Consider the following 14,785-nt stretch of genomic DNA (forward strand, 5'->3'; position numbering starts at 1 on the left):
TTTTTGATAATCTAACAGGTGTGAAGTGGTAGTTTATTGTGGTTTTGACTTGTATTTCCTTGATAATCAGCAACATTGAACATCTTCATGTACCTGCTGATCATCTGTATGTCTTTTTTGAAAAAAAAAAAGTATTCATATCTTATGCCCATTTTTTAAAATCAGGGTTTTTTGTTTTTGTTTTTTTTTCTTCCTATGAAGTGGTCTGAGTTCTTTATCTGTTTTGTATAGTAGCTCCTTATCAGAGAGATGATTTGCAAATCTCTTCTCCCATGCAGTAGGTTGATGCTTCATTTTGTCCATGATTTCCTTTGCTGCACAGAAGCTTTTGAGTTTGATGTCGTCCCATCTAGTTTGTTTGCTTTTGTTGCCTTTGGTTTCGGGAACAGGTCAAAACCAAATCATTGCCAAGATTGATGTCCAGGAGCTTTCCACCTCTGTGTTCTTCTGCAAGTTTTATGGTTTTCCTTTTTTAGTGACTCTGGGTCTTCATTAGGAGTTTAATCCATACACTCATCACTGCGCCTGGAGGATAATGGGTTTTAGCTAGACATCAGTAACTCCAGACATCTTACCTACTCTAGACGCAAGTCGTGCTCCTTTGTCTTTCCCCACATATTCCTGAAATCCTTTCTCCCCTCAGGGGACTTGCTGCTCACCAGCACTGTTATTTTTCATCTCTGTCCTTCCTGCTGTCCTTGGCCTTCCCTGGCTAGCTCTCCTGTTTACACCTTTTTCTTTCTTTCTTGGTCTCATTTATCTTCATTTTCTACTGTTGCTTCAACATTTATGTACTTTTGGTCAGTAAACCAGCCAACCGTACGAGGCCTTCAGTTGGTTGCTTCTTTAGCTTACCTTGGCTTTTCGCTATTGCTTCTGATTGTAAATTTTGTTGGGGGTGGGATAAGTCAGATCTGTAGACCCTGGACAAGTGTGGTGTTCACATACAGGGTGTAATTCTAATGCCATGGGATGACGTATTAGGGTTCTCCAGAGAAACAGGACCCGTGGAAGATCTGTATCTCCATCTATATATCTGTATATCGGTATCCATTAGAGGGGCTGCGAAATCACAAGGTTTGCAGTCATTTTCTTGGAGACCCAGAAGAGCTGATCATGTGATTTTGGTTCAAAGACCAGGAGGCTCAAGACTCAGGAAGAGCTGATGTTTCCGTTGGAGTCTAAGGCAGGGGCAAAAACCGATGTCCTAGCTTATGGGCTGTCAGGCAGGAGACATTATCACTGAGCTGGGGGAGAATCCGCCTTTTTTTTTTTTTTTTTTTTAAAGATCTTATTTATTTATTTGACAGATCACAAGCAGGCAGAGAGGCAGGCAGAGAGAGAGGAGGAAGCAGGCTCCCCTAGAGAGCAGAGAGCCCGATGCGGGGCTCGATCCCAGGACTCTGAGATCATGACCTGAGCCGAAGGCAGTGGCTTAACCCACTGAGCCACCCAGGCGCCCCCCGAGAATCCGCCTTTTTGTTCTATTCAGGCTTTCAACTGGCTGGACCAGGGAAGGGGATCTGCTTCACTCAGTTTATCAGTTTAAATATGAAAAACACATCCCAAAACACCCTCACAGAAATACCCAGTATTGTTTGATCAAATATCTGCACATCTTGGGGCCCAGTCAGGCTGACCTGTAAAATTAACCGTCACAGACCGTTAGCAACAGTCCTGTCTTAGGGAGTTGACTTTACCCAAGCATGACCTTTATGTATAGGTTGAATAAGTAGCCTGAGTACCTGAGAAAAGGTACTTTGGTGGAAAATGGAGATTTTTGGTCTTCCTTCCTGAAATCTTACCCTTCTAACCAATGAACGATAGCAATGCTTTCATAAGTAGGATTCATTCCTTTAGATCATAATATCTATTTTTCTAATTAGAATGTAGATTATCCAAGATGAACTGTGGTGAGGCACTATTAGGCAATAGTAACTTATAGTGCAGTTCTTGAAGCTAGCTTTTCTGGTAGGTTCAGGCGGGGTTTAACATGGGTGGAAGGGATTGGGGAGAGGGAAAGAGAAGATCACTTAGAGAAGGGGAGGTTCAAATGTAGCACTCTTAGCTAATGGGTATAGTATGATAGATGAGAAAAGGAAGATTTAAGGTTAAAATTTGCTGCCCTCTTTAAACACATAGCTTTAATTTCTTGAGACTGGAAAGTCCCTTATGTTAACATGCAAGATTGTATCACTAAAATTACTTTAAGTTTAAGGTATGATATAGCAGAGCTCAGAGTAGATCTAGTTTTCCTTTTCATGTTTATGCCTCAAGGGTAAAATGGGAAAAAAAAAAAAGAGCCTCTCCATATCATGTAATTAAAGGATATTCTTCACTTTACACGTTATTATGATAACCATTGCTTATCATATCTAGTAGTTAAAACATATTTTTTAGATTATTAAAATTTCAGGGATTTTTTTTTTAAAAACCCACTAATCAGAGAAGATGCTGTGTCTACGTTTAGTTTAAGTATTCCTTCCTATATTTACCTTAATGGGGTGAACTACACTGAGATGTAGGTATATCCAGAGAACTCAATGACTCCACACGTGAAATTATTTCTTATTAATGCAAAATCTATTGTGGACCTAGATACTCTCCAAAGTGGGGCCCCTTTCTCAGCAGTGGCTTACAGAACCAGGCTGAGTGGCTCCATATCTAACTATGTGATGCCCATGGTTGCTGTGAAGGGATGAGCAGAGAGAGCTCCCTCTTACTCCTAAATGCCTCTTCCTGGAAGTGGCATGTACGGTCTCTGCTCGCAGCCCATGGGACTTCACTAGGCACACGGCCCAGCAGGAAAGCTTGAAACAAGACTCTCCTCTGTGCCCCAAAATAGAGGAAAAATGGGTATGGATGAGCATTAGAAATCTGTGCTACATTGCTTGTAGAACTGATACACCTCATCTAAATTTTCTGTAAATGAATTTAAGTAAATTCTATTTTCCTTTTCAGCTGCATGTGAAAACCAAAGAGATGTTATTCCAGGAAAATTTTTTTACCTGGACTAATATTTTAGGTTTTTTCCTCTGTTAAAAAAAAACAACCCACATTGAGGGGTGCCTGGGTGGCTCAGTCCATTAAGTGTCTGACTCTTGGTTTCAGCTCAGTTCCTGGTCTCAGGGTTGTGAGATCGAGTCCTGTGTTGGGCTCTGTGCTGAGCAAAGAGCCTGCTTAGGATTCTCTCTCTCTTTTTCCCTCTCCCACCCCAGCCACTTGCACTCTCACTCTTTCCTGATGTAAAAAATAAAGAAATAAATGACATTAAGATTAAAAAAATCATTAGAGACAAGAACATTTATGCTTCTGAGTATGATATGATAGCAGAAAGCTATCACAACTAGAAATGATGAGATTGCAGAAATCCTATGTTTAAAGATCTTGGGGAGCTACAGAAGCATTTGAGATGCAAAGAAATAGATTTTAGAGAGAGAAGTGGCTGAGATTGCTGGCCACTTTCTTGCCTGAGAACATGTGCTGAGTCTGGACAAAGACTGTCATAGGAAGGTAAAGGGGAAAACCAGAACTTTTTTTATACCTGTGATGGATGGCATGGACAAATTAGAATCTACATGACCCTCAAACAGCCATTTTCTTTCATGGGGTATGTGCTGAGTGCTGGAGAGTGTAAGGGACTGAGTCACAAAGATGGAGAGACTGCAGACCAAGTCATGCTAGAGGAAGGGGCATGCAGAAAGATGTTGATCTAACTATGCCTATCTGTCTGTCTATCTATCTATCGTCTCCCTTTTAAAATATTTGCCAGATATTGAACTTGAATGATGTGAGAAGCTAAAGAGCAAAGCACAGATCTCCGACGGCCAGAATTGGAGGCATGTGGCAGACAGAGACAGAGCCCTCCTAGGGTCCCAATCAAAACTGTAGGAAGGCCATGCTCAAGAAATGGGTTGTGTAAGAAAGACAGTATAAAATTCCCTAAAGTCTTTTGGTACTTAGGAGACAGAGTTCCTCTGAAGGTTAGTGTCAGGAACAAACACAAGAAGGCCTGGTCCTCAAGACATTGGAAGTCACAGATGGATTGAGTCTAACTAAATGTGTGAGCCGGTCTCAGATTAGCACCATTTTTAGTTGGGTTGAGATGATCTGCTCCTCACCTTGTCTGCTTAAGAGACAAAACCACAAACCTTTTCTGAGGGAGAAACAGCAGCACTTTCCATCTCTATAGCTTTTTTATATACAGTGATGATTCTATAATAGCAAACCATGAGATATGCAAAGAAAGAACATAAATGATCAAGAGGAAAACTAGGCAATAGAGGCCAATCACCCAGATTTAGAGTTAGCAGACATGGACTTTATTATAAATATTTTTTAAATAGAAGAGAATATAGAAAAAGCAGATGAAAAGATAAAATATTTAAATGGAGAATTGGAATCTTTAAAAAAGAAACAATTGAGAATTCTAGAAATATTAAATACCCTCTCTTAAGAACCCATTAAAAATGTTTTACATAGGACTGGAAAAAGGAAAAGACAGCATTAGTGAGTCCAAAGACAGGTCAACAGGAAATACACAAATGTAAGTACAGGAAAAAATACATGGAAAGGATAAGACAGAGTCCAAGAGATAATGATAGATAGAGACAAATGGTTTAGTATTGTGTTATTTAAGACATACAAGGGCGTGCCTGGGTGGCTCAGTTGGTTAAACGTCTGCCTTCAGCTCAGGTCATGATTCCAGGGTTCTGGGATCAAGTCCCGCCTTGGGCTCCTTGCTCAATGGGGAGCCTCCTTCTCCTTCTCCCTCTCTCTTTGCCTGCTGCTTCCCATGCTTGTGTGTGCGTGCTCACTCTCTCTCTCTCTTTGTCAAATAAATAGATAAAATCTTTTAAATAATCATATAAGAAGAGTGGTAAGAATGGGTCTGAAGTGATATTTGAAAAGATGATGACTAAGAATTTTACAAAACTGATGATCTATATGTCCAAAAATCCTAGTGAACCTCAAGCAGATTAAAAGCAAAACTACTCAAAGGCACATCTTTGCAAACCCAGAAAAAAGTCTCAAAAGGGCAAAAAAAGACATACTAAAAGAAGAAAGAATAGATTCATGACTAACTTTTTAACAGAAATCGTGGAAGTCAAGAGAACATAATTGTATCTTTAAGGTTCTGAAAGACAAAAAATAAACTACCTAGAATTCTAACAAATGAAAATATCCTTCAGGTTAAATGGAACAGCATAGAGACCCCAGAAATAAACCCATGATTCTATGGTCAATTTATGACAAAAGGAGGCAAGAACCTACAACGGGAAAGGACAATTTCTTCAATAAATGGTGTTGGAAAAGCTGGAAAGCCACATGCAAACTAATAAAACTAGACTACTATTTTACACCACACGCAAAAATTAACTCAAAATTGATTAAAGACTTGAACATGAAACCTTAAACCACAGAACTCCTAGAAGAACACGTGGGCTGTAAGCTCCTTAACGTCAGTCTTGGCGATGATTTCTGAATCTGACACCGAAAGCAAAGGCAACAAAAGCAAACATAAATGAGTAGAACTACATTAAACCCAAAAGCTTCTGCACAACAAAGGCAATCCTAAATTTTTAAAATGAAAAGGCAACCTATGGAATGGGAGAAAATGTTTGCAAATCATATATCTGAAAAGGGGGTAAAATCCTAAATATATAAAGAACTCCTGCAACTAAAGAAAAAAACAATAAAACAAAACAATCTGATTAAAAAATGGGGAGAGGATCTGAGTAGACATTTTTTTTACAAAGAAAACCTACAGATGGACAACAGCACATTTTTTCATGCCTAACATCACTCATTCGCAGAGAAATGCAAATCAAAGCCACAGTGAGAAATCACCTCCCAACTGTTAGAATGACTATTATCAAAGAGAGGAAATAAATAACCATTGTTGGTAAGGATATTGAGAAAAGGGAACCCTTGTGCCTTGTCTGTGGAAATGTCAGTTGGTGCAGACACTGTAGGAAACAGTATGGAGGTTCCTCAAAAAATTAAAAAGAGAGCTACCATATGTTCCAGCATATGGGTATTTATCTGAAGAAAAATGAAAACGCTAATTAGAAAAAAATATATATGTTCCTCTATGTTCATTGCAACATTATTGACATTACCCAAGATATGGATACAGCCTAAGTGTCCACCAGTAGATGAACGGATAAAGATTTGGTGTGTGTGTGTGTGTGTGTGTGTGTGTGTGTACACAGTGGAAACCTATATACTATTCAACCATAAAAATGAATGAAATCTTGGCATTTGTGAAAACATGGATGGACCTTGAGGGCATTATGTTAAGTGGAAGAAGTCTGACAGAGAATGACAAATACCATATAATTCTACTTGTATGTGGGTTCTAAAAAGACAAAACAACAAACAAAAGCGAGCTCAAAATATGCAGAACAGATTGGTGATTGCCTGAGGGAGATGGGGTGGGGAGTGGGCAAAATGGGTGAAAGGAGTCAAAAGGTACAACTTCTAGTAATAGAATAAGTAAGTCATGGAGATGGGATATACAGCATCACAACTATTATTATCATGCTGTACTGCATGTTGGAAAGTTGCTAAGAGAGTTGATCTTCAAGGTCCTCATGACAAGAAAAAGATACTTGTAATGATGTGTGGTGATGGATGTTAACTAGACTTACAGTGATGATCATTCTGCAGTGTATGCAAACAGAATCATTATTTTGTGCACCTGAAACTAATATAATGTTATATATCAATTATATCTCAGTAAAAAATGGTTAAAAAGAGGGCAACTGGGTGGCTTAGTGGGTTAAACCTCTGCCTTCAGCTCAGGTCATGATCCCAGGGTCCTGGAATCGAGCCCCACATCGGGCTCTCTGCTCAGCAGGGAGCCTGCTTCCTCCTCTCTCTCTGCCTGCCTCTCTGCCTACTTGCGATCTCTGTCTGTCAAATAAATAAAATAAAATCTTAAAAAAAAATGTTTGAAAAGAAAAACAGGTCCAAAAAAGCTAAGAGATTTTGTTTCTAGCAGACACATACTGTGAGAAAGATGAACAGTTCTTCAGGCTGCAGGGAAATAATCCCAAGTTACAAGCATGGAAGTATAGTAGGAGTGAACACCTAAGAAGGGGTAAATATATAAGAAAATGGACTATTGAAAGCAACCTTATGTCTTAGGAAGCTTACATATAGAAGAAAAATACACGGCAACTATAGCACAGAGCGGGAGGGGTGTGAATGTGGAGTAGAACTGCTGTAAATTTCTTGTCCTGCTTGAGAAGGGGACGGTAATAAGTCAAGGATACATATGCAAATTTTTAGTGTAGTCACTAAACCATCTATCTATATAGATACATAAAATATACGTATACATAACATATAGATATATAAAATATATACAAATAGATACAAATAGATATAATTAAAAGCTAACAGGATATAAAATAGAATATTGAAAAATATTTGATTCAGAAGTAGGCAGAGGAGGAGAAGGGAACAGAGACAGAACAAATAGAAAAGAAATAGCAAGATCACAGACTTAGAAGAAAACCAAATTAGTAATGACATTAAATATGAATGGACCAATCATTCCTATTAAAAGACCAAAATTACCAAATTGGCTTTTAAGAGGACGTGGCTATATGCTATTTACAAAAGATGCATTTTAAATAGAAGAATACAGACAGATTCAAAGTCAGTAAATGAATAGAGCTGTGCTGTAAATGCTAACGAAAAGAAAGCTGGTGTGTCTATATTAATGTGAAAGGGACTTTAAAGCAGAAATATTTCCTAGAGACAGAGACATTTCATAATAGTAAATGGGTCAGTGGGAAAACAACAAAAAAGTTGACTTGTGTACACTCAGTAACCTCGCTTTAAATTATGTAAAACAAACACAGAATGACAGAACTGAAAACAAATTCAAAATCAAAGTTGGAGATTTTGACACCTGTGAGTAATTGGTAAATCAAAACAATAAAACATGAGTCAAGATATAAAAGATTTAACAACTCTGTCAACTAACTGGACCTAATTGACACGGCTAACAACAGTTCACCCCAAAACTGCAGAAACATGATCCTTATCAAGAGAGATGAAATTGTATGTAATAAATTTGGTAATAAATGTAATATATAAATAATATAAATAATATATTATTTATATTATTTATATATGATACTATTTATAATATAAATAATATAAATAAATGTAATAAATTTAACATGTAATAAATTTAGTAAATTTCAAAATGCAAAGGAACCTAGTGGTCAAAAAGAAAAAAATCCAGAAGAATAAAAACAAAGGTGGAGAATTGATTACAATACCAGATTTTAAGAGCTTCAGTAATTAACATAGTGTGGTATCAGTATTGGAGTAGACAAATTATAGACCAAATGAACAGAACAGAGTGAGAAATACTCAGACTTAGAGAATACTTGATTCCTAACAAAGACACCACTGCAGTTCTGTGGGGGAAAGGAGAGTGGGTTTATTTGGTAACAAAAATGATGCCAAGATAATTGTATATTGACACGGTGAAAAAAAAAATGAACCTTGACCTCTATTTCATACCATATATAAAAAATAACATATATCATTCTTGTAAGTGTGCAGAGAAGATGTAGGAGGATATCTTAATAATCTTGGAGTAGGCAAAAAATTTTTTACACGGGACATAAAAAAGCTAAGCATAAAAAACCCCAAATACTAATAGAAGATATTGATACTACATGAAGGATATATCCTCCCCCCTGACCTGTTTAAAAAATGGGCAAAACATTTGAACATCCACTTCACAAGAGGCTATGCCAATGGCCATAAAGCATATGAAAAGATACGTATCAGGGAAATACAAAATACAATGGCAGTTAGAGCCTTCTATAGACCCACAAGAATGGGTCAAAATTTAAAAAATAACAGTACCGAGTGTTGACAGAAATGTGGAACGTCTGAAATTCTTATGTGTTTAGTGGGTATGTACACTGCTGCCACCAGTATGGAAAGTTGCCACTACTTTCTAAACTAATGTGTCCAGGAAATTCAACCCCAAACATATACTCAAAAGAAATGAGGATATGTATATACGTATATCTCCCAACCCAAAGGCACATACAGGAACGTTCATACCCCAAACCTCGAAACAATCCACATGCTCAGGAACAGGAGAAAGAATAAATATCTCATGGAATTTTCATCTGATGAAATTTGACACAGAAACAAAAGGACAGATATTATATTGAGCAAAAGAAGTAGGTAAAAAAGAGTGGTGCTGCATGATTCCATTTACCTATTATTTATTATTTATTTATTCATTTTTTAAGATTTTATTTATTTGCCAGAGCGAGAGCACAAGCAGGGGTAGGGGCAGGGAGAGGGAGAAGCAGGCTCCCCGCTGAGCAGGGAGCCTGATGTGGGGCTCGATCCCAAGACCCTGGGATCATGACCTGAGTTAAAGACTTAACCAACTGAGCCACCCAGGTACCCCACGTGATTCTATTTATATGAAACTCATAAACAGGCAAATATAATTGTAGGTGATAGAAATTAGGAAAGTGGGTATCTGTCATTGAAGGGTTGACTGGAAATGGCCATGAGAGAACTTTCCAGAATTCTTGAAATATTCAAATCGTTAAGTAATGCTTGCATGGCGGTATACCTAAATAGAATTTAACTAAAGATCATGCTGTGTATGTCTTTAGTGTGTGTAGCAACTTGGAGAAAGACAAAGATATTTAAAGGAACCCGCTCTTCAATACTTTAAAGCAGGAGTCCACTAACATTATCTGTCAAGGGCCAGATGGCAGATGTTTTAGGCTTTCAGGTCATTTTCTCTGTTATAACTGTGTGAATCTGCTGCTCTGCCAAAGCAGATAGAGACAACAGGTAAATAAATGACCACGGCTGTGTTCTGTTAAACTCCGTTTACAAAAATCAGTTTACCAACTCCTGCTTTAAAACAATAACAAGTTTACACCCACCCACCCACCCCCGTTACAATAAGTCACAAAATACAAATCCTTCTTCTGTAATAGGTAATTATCATAGTAAACTCTCTTATAACCTAAATATGATTTTTTTTTTTTTTTTAAGATTTAAAAAAAATTGGGGGCACCTGGGTAGTTCAGTTGATTAAGCATCTGCTTTCCACTCTGGTTATGTTCCCAGGGTGTGGGATCGAGCCCCAGGTTAGGTCTCTGCTCAATGGGGAGCCTGCTTCTCTCACTCCTTCTGCCTGCCTCTCTGCTTACGTGTGCTTTCTCTATTTGTCAAATGAATAAAATCTTAAAGATTAAAGTCTTAAGATTTTAAATCCTTTTTAAGTCTTAAGATTTAAATCTTAAAGATTAAAAAAATATTGTTTTTAAGTACTCTCTACACCCAACTTGGGGCTGGAAATCACAACCCAGAGATCAGGGGTTACACAGTCCACTGCCTGAGCCAGCCAGGCACCGCAGTGTGATGGTTTTTGAAGTACTGAGAGTAAGGCGTGTGTTTGTTTTGGTAAAGATGAAAAGAGATGCCAAGTAATCATTCCAAAGTAATTGTAAAATATCTCTCCCACCTCTCTCTCTTTCCTGTACATTGTCCTGTCTTTCCTACTGAATCAGGAATGAATTTTCCCTCAGTGTTAGCTTAACAAATCCTTCTGGGACCCTCATTATACAGTACCTACTGTGTCGGGAGCTCATATAGAGTGAATATCAAACTGTATATGGTTCCTGGCCCTCAAGGAACTGTCTGGTGAGAGTCAAAAACAAGCAAATCCACAGAGAAATAAGTACTATGTAGGTGGGGTAAAGAAAAAGAAATTGGCAAGTTAGAAAGAATGGAAAGGGCATAACTTATTTTTATTTATTTATTTTTTTTAAAGATTTTGTTTATTTGACAGAAAGAGACAGTGAGAGAGGGAAGACAAGCAGGGGGAGAGGGAGAGAGAGAAGCAGGCTCCCCACTGAGCAGGGAGCCCGACGTGGGGCTCAATCCTGGGACTCCGGGATCATGACCTGAGCCAAAGGCAGACACTTAGTGATTGAGCCACCCAGGTGCCCTGTAAGCGCATAATTTAAAGATGGAGTTGACCAAGCGGACTTCTCCAAGATGGGGTCATCCAATGGTAGGCCTAAAGAATGAACAGAATTCATCTCCATGAATGGTGAGGAACATGGGGGATGGAGGGGGAGCACATCCTGTAGAGACAACAGATGGGGCCAGGGCTAGAGAAAGGAGAGCTTAGGGCATGAAGCTAGTAGACCTAGCATGCAATGAGCAAGAAGGCAAGTGGCAGAGAGGAAAATGAAGTGGTGGGTAGGGCCCAGACCATGCAAGGTACTAGGTTATATGAAGGAGTTCAGATTTTATTCCAAATTCAGTGAGAAGTCATGGACTAGTTTTAAGTAAATGAATGACATGGCCTGATTAACATTTTTAAGATTTTTTCTTTAAGTAATCTCTACACCCGTTGTGGGGCTCGAATTTACTTCCCTGAGATCAAGAGTCACATGCTCCACCAACTGAGCCAGCCAGGTGCCCCAACCTGATTAACATTTTAAAAATATCCCTCTAGGGGGGCCTGGGTGGCTCAGTGGGTTAAGCCTCTGCCTTCGTCATGATCTCAGGATTCTGGGATCGAGCCCCACATTGGGCTCTCTGTTCAGCGGGGAGCCTGCTTCCCCGCCCCCCCCGCCCCCCCGCCTGCCTCTCTGCCTACTTGTGATCTTTCTCTGTCAAATAAATAAAATCTTTAAAAAAAAAAAAAATCCTTCTAGCTGCTCTGTGGAGAATTCATGGGGAGGACACTAAGATGGCAGGGACGTAGTGTTGTGGTGACCCAGTCTAGAGATGATGGTGGTGGTTTGGGTAGGAGGAGAGAAGGAGAGAAGTGAATGGTTTGTGATATATTTTGGGGATAAAATTGATAGAATGTCCTAATGGACTCTTGGGGAGATGAGGGAAAAAAAGAATGGGGATTAGGGAAGTACAAAATAATCATTTAGGGAGTGATCAGCTGAGTTTATTAGAGATACATAATTAGATTGCTAAGCAGTGTTTAGGTTGGAGACATCGACTTTTCATCTATACCAATCAGTTCTGTCACGTGTTTTCTTCAGTTTGGGTGAGAACAGATAGATGGTTGGGTTCATCTTCGGTGGGGTTTGGTGTGTTCGATGGGGGGGGTGCGGTGGGGGAAGAGAAGCATGGCCGTGGCTATAGTGTCTGCAAAGGAGTTACCATAATGAGGATGACTCTAAGTATCCAGGTACATGAAGAAGTAAAGGCAGGTGGGGCTGATGGGCAAAGAGAAAGCCAAGGGGTTGTGGATTGGAAATCTTCATGAGATGAAAGATGGTGGAAGGGCAGGGGGATGGATTGAATAAGTTGAAAGAAAAATAGCTTTATTAGAGAGTGGGATGTCTGATTCTGATTTTATAAGTTGCTGAGGGAGGGAGTTCAGTGAACCAGTAGCTCAGCATCTTGGGTGGGTCACCCGATATATGTTGACGTTGTCTAATATGACGACAGAAGTTAAGGTGGACTGGAACTCCGCTGCTGAAATCTCAGGTGAATGAAGAGAAGTGACCACAGATGACAGTGACGAGGAGGGAAGTGTGATTCAGCTGAATGCAGGAGTCTCAAAAGAGAGGGGATATTTACAGGAGGAAGCAGGTTCAACGTTTGCAAGTCGGCAAACGTTGATCCAGCCACCAAACTTGAGGTGAGAATAAGCAGTTTCCGCTTAAGAGGCTGGGGTGGGGGAGGGGATGCTGTTCTCAGACAGCCCTTGGGTTTCACTGAGGCAGAGACGGGGAGAGGGTGTGGAGAGCAGAGGTGAAGGGCACTGGAAAGTTGGTTGAGCACAGAGCAGAATTTCCAAGGGCACAGTGAAGTCCAGAGTTGGGTCACATGGAGTGTGGGTGTCGATAAAGGGTTTCTGGAGGGGCTTTACAGCTGGTGATGAATCACTGGGAGATTCTTAGCTCTTGGAAGGAGGTGGGCAGTTAGCCCAACACTGAAGTGCTTTTTGTTTTGTCATTGTTGTTGTTTTTTTTTAACAACAAATTTGGTAACCATTTGGGTCATTCTCCTCTTAAAGTTCTCTTTTCATTTCAAAGTTGATAATAAAAATGCACAACAAATGAATGAGTGCAGAATTTTTGCTTGGGATGATGAAAGTGTTCGAGAAATGGATGATGGTGGTAGTTGCACAACACTGCGACTGTACTTCATGCCACCGAATTATACACTGAAAAAATAGTTAAAATTGGTGAATTGTGTATTTTGTATGTTTTACCACACACATCAAAAAACCCCATGCCACATTTAGTAAAAGTTGTAAATGTGCAGCCTGTTGGCTAAATCTGCTCTCAGACACGTTTTCCTTGGCCTCAGATTGTTCTGGCTATCGTGTGTGGACAAAAAAATGAGATTAGTTTCTAACATTTAGAATCTGGAGATCTTGTATAAACCCTTCTAAGACTGGGCAGCCCCATAACTGGAGACACACATTCCTACTTGGATATAACCTCTTGGAGCCAAAGAAGGCCTGGCCCACCCTCGTCCTAGCCCGTACCTCCACCACCTACACCGTGCTCTTGTCAGCACTGAGGTCTAAGCTCTCCTGTCGTTCAGCCCGGTGCCTGCCCCGTTGCTTCTCTTTTGACAATTCACAGAATGGCCAAATCGTTTTAAAGCTCAGCCTCTACAAAGATGAGCAGATAAAAAGTAGACTGAGCAGGGCTTTGTGTTTCAAGAAAAGTAGGAGAAAACATTTCTTGGTGGAAATGAAGCTGCTGTTTAATGTGTAAACAAAGTATGTCCCAAGAATACAATCTGGCCAACGTTGGTTATTTTTATTACCTGTCCAACTCCTGAGGGTGGCTGTGTTTGCCTCCCTGATTTATGAAAACTGTGTTATTACTTTAAGTTTTAAATAATTTTTGTAAAACAGACAACCTAACACAATCTGAAGGTCATAGAAAATCTCCCAATTTTCAGGACTTTAACCAATAAAAGTATTACAGCTTTGAGACTTTTGAGAACATCTGTGCGGTATTCATTAATTCATGGATTAAACTACTGTTCTCAATATTTGCTCATAGGAAAACGGTGTTACATTTTCTGGTGTGTGTGTGAGAGAGAGAAAGGTGTAACGTAGATCTCTCTTACTCATTGGCACATAAATGCATTGTTTGTGCCAAATCAGTCAGTGGAGATGAGAACATTAAATCATTGTGTGTCAACATTGCTGCGAACAAAAAAAGTTCTAGTACACAAAGTGGGCACGTACCGTCACCAGAAAAAGTGCACTGGCTTCTTTTTGACAGTAAAAATATAGTAAACACCAGTATTCTGGCACTATGATTGATCTAGTCTAAAATACCCTTACACTTCTAAATTTACATACAAGTCAGGTTGACTTTGTTTTTTTTTTTTTTTTTTTTTTTTAGTTCTCTTCCTTTTGGATGAACTTAACTTTTGGACCTCTTTGCTTGGTAATCACAGTACACTGAATTACCCTATCACTGGATGAGAGTTGAAAATGACACTTAATGAGCATGAAAATGTCCAATTTCTACTTAGAAAGGGAGGGTTACGTCAGGACCTGTCAGCCACAGGCTGACATCTCTTGGTGTACTGGGACATTAAGGAATATACCCAAGGCCCAGGCTAAGCCATGTAAAAGCATGAAGGGTGTATCCGTTACCTAGAGTGGCTGTAACAAAATACTACCAACAGATTGAACCACAGAAATCTGTTCTCCGTCATGCTTCTGGATGCTGGAAATCTGTAATCCAGATGGCAGCAAGGCCAT

The sequence above is a fragment of the Enhydra lutris genome, unplaced genomic scaffold (assembly GCF_002288905.1).
Source record: "Enhydra lutris kenyoni isolate GAN:26980312 unplaced genomic scaffold, ASM228890v2 scaffoldscaffold93, whole genome shotgun sequence".
Classification (NCBI taxonomy): Eukaryota; Metazoa; Chordata; class Mammalia; order Carnivora; family Mustelidae; genus Enhydra; species Enhydra lutris.